Source organism: Mesoplodon densirostris, chromosome 7, assembly GCF_025265405.1.
Source record: "Mesoplodon densirostris isolate mMesDen1 chromosome 7, mMesDen1 primary haplotype, whole genome shotgun sequence".
Taxonomy (NCBI): Eukaryota; Metazoa; Chordata; class Mammalia; order Artiodactyla; family Ziphiidae; genus Mesoplodon; species Mesoplodon densirostris.
In genome coordinates this window covers 89245821-89254773 of record NC_082667.1, presented here as the reverse complement: position 1 = coordinate 89254773, position 8953 = coordinate 89245821, and positions in this window count along the sequence as shown.

Sequence of the window (8953 nt, the reverse complement as noted above, 5' to 3'; positions counted from 1 at the left end):
ATCTTTACACCCTTCCTCTGATGGCTGCTTTCTCACAGCTTATAAACATCCTCAAATATACCCACTTAAAAATCTCTCAGACCTATGATTCTTTGGATCTTCTTGTGGATAACCTAAGTCTCTACCATGCCTTCAAACACCTCTCCTCCCAAAAAGCCCAGATCTGTACCTTGGGTCCAGACATGTCTACCAGGCCCCTCTAAAGCACTGAAGATGAAGTAAGATCCTCTCGCCACCCCCAATCCCTTCCTACTGGGCTCTGTATCTCTCAAAAAGATGCAGCTGTAAACTGTCACCCACGCTTGCTGCCCTCCCTTTTCTAACTGGTCACCAGGCCCCACCCATTCTCTCTCAGATCTGCAAAACCCAGTCCCACCTTTCATAACTTCAGTGGGACCCTCAGATTACAATTCACCCTGCACCAAATCAACTGCCTCCCACATGGAGGTCCGAGTGAGCCTCTAAACCACAAGTTCATCTCACTGTTCTTTGGTGTTTCCCACAGCCTTCAGGATAAACATCCAAACTTCTGACAGGACAAACAAGGCTCCCTTCTCTTGGGCCCCACTAAGTTTCCAGTATCAACTCTCATTTCTTTCCCAAACCCTGAGTTCCAGTCCTGTACATTAGTTTTGCCATATTTTCTTATATTTCTCAAACTTCAACACACACTGCTCTCTCCTGCCACCCCAGGAGCTTCTACATATCCTTAGAAAGGATGGCACCTCCTCCAAAAATCCTACCCTGAACTTTCCCTTCCAAGATTCTGTGCTCTATAGCACCAGAACTCACTTCTTCCAGAGCACTGACTACTGTGCTTGTGTTTACTTGCTGCCCAGTAGAAGGGAAGATTACCTAGGGCAGAAGCATCGTCTCCAGCAGCCCTTGGTTCTGACAACTCATTCAAGTGCCAGGCTACTTTACACACATAACCTGCTTAATTAATTCTAAGAACCCACAGAAAGAGTGGTTATTAATGTCATTTTACAAGTGTGGGGATTGTAGTGCAAAAGAAACCTGCCAAGGCCACAGACAGCATAAGCCCTGGAATTCAAACCCTAGGCTGCCTTCACACCAGTGCTCTTTCCACTATATGATACGACTACTGAAAAACAGATTTTTTCTTTCTTGAGCCCTGTTTTAATGGAAAGGAAATGAAGCTGGGATATATCCATTTCCTAATCGCTTTGGTGTGTACCAGGCAAAGTCATTCAACAGACCAGGTAACATCTGTGCAACAATTAACGATGCTCCAAACTGTGCTAAGTGTTCTACTTTGTAGAGTCTAGAAGCATTAACACAGTGCATCCTTGTAACCGCCACAGAGACTGGGTCCTGTTAAGCCCACGCTACACATGAGAACACTGAGACCTTGAAGCCTTAAGGCACTCGGCCGGGGTCACCGAGCTGGCAGGAGTCCTAGGCCGCACGCCCCGTCTAGTGCAAGCACACCCGGTCACTGGGCGCTGGTTCTAGTGCCCACCCTCCACCTTGCACCATTTAAAACCCCGCTTCTCAGCGCCCACACGAGGGGCCCTGGAAGCGGGAAGTACAAACCTGTCTCGACACGCCGTGGCTGGAAGAAGCTCTGGATACAGATCAGGGGCAGCGGGTGCTCAGGAGCGGCGCCCAGTGCACCCCACGGAGGCGGTCGGCCTTAGGTCCAGCAGGCCCTCCTGTAGGGAAGCGCGCAAGGAGGGCAGAGGCACCGAGTCCTGCAGCGCGCACAGGTCCTCAGAGCGCGGAAAGATATCGGCCACGCTGTCCCGGCGCAGCTTCACCAAGGGATCATGGCCCGAGCGCGGCCTCGGGGACGCTGGCTGCGGACACGATGCCCACACCCGCCTGGGGGCCCCGGCTCGCCTCCTGGCCCCTCGGGCGCCCACCGCCCGGCGGCTGCGGCCCCGCAGCGTGCGCAGGACCGGCGTCGCAGCCAGAAGACATAGGGCCACGGGTCGCAGCTACGCCAACCCCCCCCCCCATGCCGCGCTCCGGACACCCCGCAGGGCCTGGTGTTGGCGCACGCATCTACGCCCTCCACGCCACGGGGCTGCCGTTTAAGTCAGCGGGCGGGACCGTGGGGGCGGGGCTCGAGGACGTCAGCACGCTCGCCGTGCGTCGCGTCCGCATGCAGCCTGTCTCCCATGGTGACGCGGCCTGAAGAGTAGGGGCTTGAGCTCTGAGACTAAGGCAGCGCGAAACGTTGGAGGTGTGGAGACTTTGGGGTTTCCAAAAAGCGTTTGCTGACTCATCCAAACAAAAGTGAGACCTGGTTGTATCAACGCATTTGAAAAGTAAACTCCCGTAAGTGTCTGTGCTCCCCCCGCCCAGGAGAGAGCGTGTATTCCGTGAGGGACACACGAAAGGCTGAGTGAACGTCTGCCTGTGGTCCCTTACCTGGTGCACGGGTGTGTGAATTTATGCGGAGAGCTCTTAATTTCTGTCGTTTCTGCTAACTTGACACGGTAGTTGGCAAATGGTGACGTGTTCCATGCATTCAGGACATGATCGTGGTTACTAATAATCACTTTGTTTTGTACTGACAACTCCACAGAGAATTTACTACTGAATATCCACTTTACAGAAGAGAAAGTGAGGCGTAGGAAGTGAAGTGACCGAGTAAGAGTAAGGACTCAGACAATTGGTGTTAGTAAATAAACCCTGCAAGGAGGCCGTTAGCCTGCGGTGGCTCTAGTGATGCGGCCGCCTACGTAAAGCAACCAAAATCTGAGCCTGTCAACGCCTCAGGGTGACGCACACCGCTGAGGACAACCAGTCACAAACCACCAACTAGGCTTTAAAGCGATAGCAAGTCAGTCATGTCCTTGCTTTGCTTCTGCCCTTTGAAACTAAAAATCTCTGCAGCTCCTGTGGCTGGAGTGCTCCTCACCACGTCCGCTTTGGCGGTGCCTGAATTGAATCTAGTTTTGCTCACGTAAAGTCTTCTTTTAAACATGCCTCAGTTTGTCTTTTAACATTGGCCATAGAAGTTGGATTTGTGTCCAGTTTCTAGAACAGTGGTCGTCCTCTGGTCAGGCCTTAGGCGTTATGCATACAACGTTCCTCTTCTACCACCACCTTCTGGATGCCTCCACCCACTACCAGCTCCCGCGTATCAGATCCCCTAGATGTGGTCAGCAATGGCTTTCACATGCAGTGTGTTCACATTATAACATTGCAGACACTCCTCCGTCCTCCAGCCAGCGTGTGAACTGAAACATTACCATTCCTGTTGAAGAGCCTGCTGTGACCACTTTCCCAAACACAGCCACTCCCCAGCTGACCCTGGGTAACCACTCTTCTGAACTTGGTCTCCATCACTGCATGGATGTCTTTCTACTTAGGCTACATTTTTAAGTATTCTTAAACCTCATATAGTATTCTGCTATGTTTTCTCTTCTTACTTGCTTTTTTTAGTGTTATCTTTGCTAGGTTCATCCATGCTGACACGTAAAGATCTGTCTAGTTCATGTACTTTCCTCACTATGTAGGATTCCCATGTAGGGAAATACAATAATTTATATGTGCATTTTCCTGTTGATAGATATTTAAATTGTTTCCAATTTTCAGTATGATTTCTGTTTTAAAAAAAAATTTATATACTTTTTAAAGGTTACTTTACATTTACAGTTATTACAAAATATTGGCTCTATTCCCTGTGTTGTACAATACATGTTTGAGCCTATCGTACACCCAGTAGTTGACATCTCTCACTTCCCCACCCCGTATTGCCCCCTCCTCCCCCTCCGCACTGGCAACCATTAGTTTGTTCTCTATATCTGTGACTCCCCTTCTTTTTGTTGTATTCGGTAGATTGCTGTATTTTTTAGATTCCATATATAGGTGATATCCTACGGTGTTTGTTTTTGTTTGACTTATTTCACTTACCACAATGTCCTCCAAGTCCATCTATGTTGCCGCAAATGGGAACATTTCTTTCTTTTTTAAGGCTGAGTAGTATGCCATTGGTTATATGTACCACATCTTCTTTATCCATTCATCAGTTGATGACACTTAGGTTGCTTCCATATCTTACTAATTGTAAATACTGATGCTCAGAACATTGGGGTGCATGTATCTTTTCAAATACATGTTTTTGAAATCACGTGTTTTTGTTCTTTTTGGATTTATACCCAGCAGTGGAGTTGCGAGGTCATATGGTAGTTCTATTTTTAGTTTGTGAGAACCCTCCATACTGTTGTCCACAGAGGCTGCACCAGTTTACATTCCTACCAACACTGCACCAGGGTTCCGTTTTCTCTAAAAATTGTAGATTTTCTTCCTAGGGGTAATTGAGGTGATAGTTGAATAATAACATAAGATCAGGCGAAGTCTAAAGAAATTTTAGAAAAACTGGATAGAGTAGGAGAACTTCTGTTCCCTGTCTTGCAAACAGAAGCTAAGAAATTAACTTAAAATGCTCCCAAATCGGTGGTATTCCAAACACAAAACTAAACCCTTTCTGGAGAGGTAGACCTTCAACACAGGCCTATAGCATTCCCACAGATAAAGTTTAGGTAAACATGAGCTCATGATCTAAATTTACACAATAATGAAGAAATCAGCTAGAAGTGGAGAGAATCAGCAAAAAACAATCAATACCAGAATTAGATTTCCCAAGGCCATCCATCAGATGTTGGAATAATCAGGTGCAAGGCAGAAAATATACATAAAACTAGAACTGAAACAAGGAACAAGGATGTTTTAAAAGACTGGGTAGGATCTTTAAAACATTTTTCAAGTACATGTCATTGATAAAGCTAAAAACTCGAAGATTGTGTAATACAGCAGATTAATCATGGAGAAGAGTGAATTTATGCTGTTTTTAAAAATATGGCAGGTCAGATTTTCTGCCTAATTTTTTTTTTTTTTTTTTGTGGTGTGTGGGCCTCTCACTGTTGTGGCCTCTCCCGTTGCAGAGCACAGGCTCCAGACACGCAGGCTCAGCAGCCATGGCTCACGGGCCCAGCCGCTCCGCGGCATGTGGGATCTTCCCGGACCGGGACACGAACCCGTGTCCCCTGCATTGGCAGGCGGACTCTCAACCACTGCGCCACCAGGGAAGCCCTGCCTAATTATATAAGTAGATTTATCTTTTAAAAATACACATTATTTTAAAGACTTATTGGCTGTAAAATAAGTTAAGGGTATTTCAAAGGGCTTCTCTCCAAAGAAAAGTGAGAAGTAGCAAAACACAGAAAGTCGAGGGGAAAAAATGTCAATATATACATTGCGGTAGGGTGAACTTAGCCTTAGGCTAGCCACAATGTGGACGAGTTGACCCTTAGATACTTACAACTAAGCTGGAATCTTCAAAAAGTTCAACTATTTATAACTAAAAAGATTTCTTAAAATTAATAACCAAGTGTTTTAATTGACATCAGAAGAGTAAAACAATAAACCCTGAGAACATAGAAAAAATAGAAAATAAAGATATGAGCAGAACTTAATAAAACAGAAAAAAGTATAAATTGAGGTGATTTAGTAAGTCAAAAGAATATTCTTTGAAAAGATTTAAAAAACACACTTTGATTAAGCAAAACAAAAACATAAGTAAATAATATACAGGAAGAATCAGGACAATGTTATAGCAGAGAGTACAAACAGAGAATGTATAAAATGCCAGTAAATTTGAACATTTCTGTAAAGTGGACAATTTCCTAGCTCCTAAAGTTTACCAAAACTGACACAAGAGGAAATCTATAGCTGGAGTTCTTTCACCAGTAAAGGAATGAAGTCAGTAGTTTACAATCTTTCACCAAGGAAATACCAGACCCAGCCAGATCATTTGGGAGGTGAATTCTATCGAACTTCTATTAAGCAGATAACATCAATATTAACAAAGAAAAACTTGTAGAGATAGCGAAGGAAGAATGCTCCTTTATTCATCTTATGAAGTCTATACAATCCTAATACTGAAAATAGATTAGGACTGTAAGGAAAAAGAAATTTACAGGTCAAATTTACTTGTAAATATAAAAGCAAAAATTTTAAACTATGATATTAGCTACCCAAGTTCACTAGAGTAAGAAAAAGCATGAGCAAGTTAGGTCATCCAATGAATGAAAAGGTAGTTTAATGTCAAGAATATATATCAATAGATTGAAAACACGACATTTTATTTCTTTCATCTGTCTCTTTAAAAAATTGATAAGTACTTATATTGATCTCTCTTGTACTAGGCACTGTGCTAAGTCACTTACATATTTACTCCTTTAAACCTTCTATCATCCCTGCGGGAAAGTTCTATTTTGCTTCCATTTCTTAGCTAAGATTCTAACCCCCAGGAAAGTGAAGCAACATTTGTAAGTTTTTGTGGATGGTCAGTGATGGGACCAGTACAGGAACATCCAAAGTCTGTGCTTGGAAACAGTGCCCCATGTTGACACTCACATTACAGATGAAAGGAAAGGAACCCTGCACTTACCATATGGATTAAATCTCACATTACAGGTTAAAGGAAGGGAACCATGCAGTTACATTATAGATTAATACCCCCATAACAGGTTAAAGGAAAAAGAAACATGTGCTTCTCTCAAAAGTTGTAAACAAAGCATATCCATTTCTGAATATATTTCCCAATTTCTTTTGCTTGTTTTCTGACCTTTGTAGTGCATTTTGCCATGAGGCAAGTTTTAATTCTTATATAATTAAATGTATCCTTTTTTCTTTGTATCTTAGAAAGGTATTCCTCATGAATACTTTATTTCATGTCTCCCAGGTTTCTGATACTTTTACAGTTTCATTATTTTTTAACTTTTAACTACTTGCTGTATCTAGAATTTAGTAATGATAGCCATATTTTCCCACTTTTGTTGAATAATTTTTGCTACTGATCCAAAATGTGAATTTTAGTTTAATCTCAATTCCCTTATGCTCTTGCATCTAATTTTAAGATGCTTCCTGTTCCACTGGTTGTTTTGTCTATCTAAAACAAAATGCTACCTTAATTATAATGTAATTATAATATAATAAATATAATTAGTAAACATAAATGATATATAATAAATAGCATATATAAAATAACAAAATATAATTTACCATATAACAAGGTCCAAGGAGAGCAATACTATACAATCACTTGAAATATCCCCCAAAAGATAGTTTATAAAATTCAATATTCATTTGTAATTTAAAAGAAAGAGCAAAATAGGGATTGATGAATGCTTCCAAAATAAGAAGAAATTATATGTCTAAAAGAGAAAGAGGTAAATGATAAACTTTAGTAACACTGGCAATAAATGCAGAACAAGATGAGGATGCCTGATATAATGTTAAAGAAAAAGTATTATGTAACATTGTTTTTGCAGCACTGATGAGTTCACTGAAAAGAGAATCTCATAGAAAAGAGTATCTCATTCTTCTTAATGTCTGTACACTTGTCCATTGCATGAACATAACAGCTTATTTAGCCAACACGTTACTGATCTGCATCTGGATTTCTAGGTTTTCATGGAATTTTATGATGCACAATTGTTTCAAACACTAGGACTTCCTCTCATGTTTATATCTGTTGAAAGAAACAATATCTCCACAGATGATTTATCTGTGCTGGCTGCTAGCTGACTTTGGGTACTTCTCAGGTCTTCCCTTTACCTTCCTTGTCAATATGAAAACGGAAGGCAAGAAGGTCTCCTGTTTAGAGACTGTAAAGATAGATCTTGGTGATAAAGTCTTGGTGGTAAAGGCTAAAAGTATCAACCCAGAACAAACGTTTTACCAGCTGTAACTATGTGTGATTCCCTTGGCTTGATTCCGTAGAGGATGTAAGACAACACTGTAGAATCTGCGTCAAAGTGCTTCCAGGGGCTTCCCTGGTGGCGCAGTGGTTGAGAGTGCGCCTGCCGATGCAGGGGACACGGGTTCGTGCCCCGGTCCGGGAGAATCCCGCATGCCGCCGAGCGGCTGGGCCCGTGAGCCATGGCCGCTGGGCCTGGCTCCGCAACGGGAGAGGCCACAGCAGTGAGAGGCTGCTCGCGTACCGCAAAAAAAAAAAAAAAAAAAAAGTGCTTCCAGTAGGATGAGCTAAGTCAAGTATGGTGGCATATGTAATTCAAGACAAAATATAACGTGTCCTTTTCTCTCCTAGCAAAACTTGGTGGAGTGAATGTAGAAGTCACTGTATGCTTTGAATTAAAGGAACACAATAAATCTTGTTTTGGAAGGTAAGTATTCTGGTCTCTTCGTGGAGATGAATTGGAAATTGTCTAGAAGAAGGAAAATGAGGTTAACCAAAGTTAAACTCATAAATAATTGAGCATTAATTAAATAACTGTGGTCCATGTTTGTCTTTGATCATAATTTCTCCCAAATTATAGACCTCTTTGATACTTGATGAATCCTTGTCAAAGATGCACTTAACAATGATTATTACTTGTGTATTAGGTTTTGCCTGGGCCCTGAAGAAACAAACTATCCTAAATTACCAGCTATGATTGTCACTTGATTTCCTCACAGAGAACAATCAGAACTCCTTGTCTTAAGTGGCTTGGAATGTGAAACTAGTTAGTCTCTTAGATATTGTTAGAGGACCCTACAGAGCCCATTGGTGAAAGTTTGGAAAACATTGGGCTTCTTAAAATTGATTCTTGTAGTGCTTTAGGAAAGATCACTGAACCAAAAGGATAACGGTGTTTCTGGTTCTGTTGTTAGCGTTCTCCATGGAAACATTGCTGAAACTTCTGGACTCAATTTCCTTCCCCATGTGTGAATGTCACTGAAAATATCCAACTCCATTCTATCCCCATATAACTTCAGGAACTAAGCAAAATGAAGACTCAAAATTCATTTCAAATAATGAAATGAATATATAACGTAGAATGGAACTGGGAAAATACCTGGTTTAAATTCTGGAAAGTACCAACTATACAATTCTGGATAAGTTGCTTACTCTTGCTTAGTCTAATTTAATGCCCATCTCACAGGATGTTATAATGATTAATTTAATATCTTT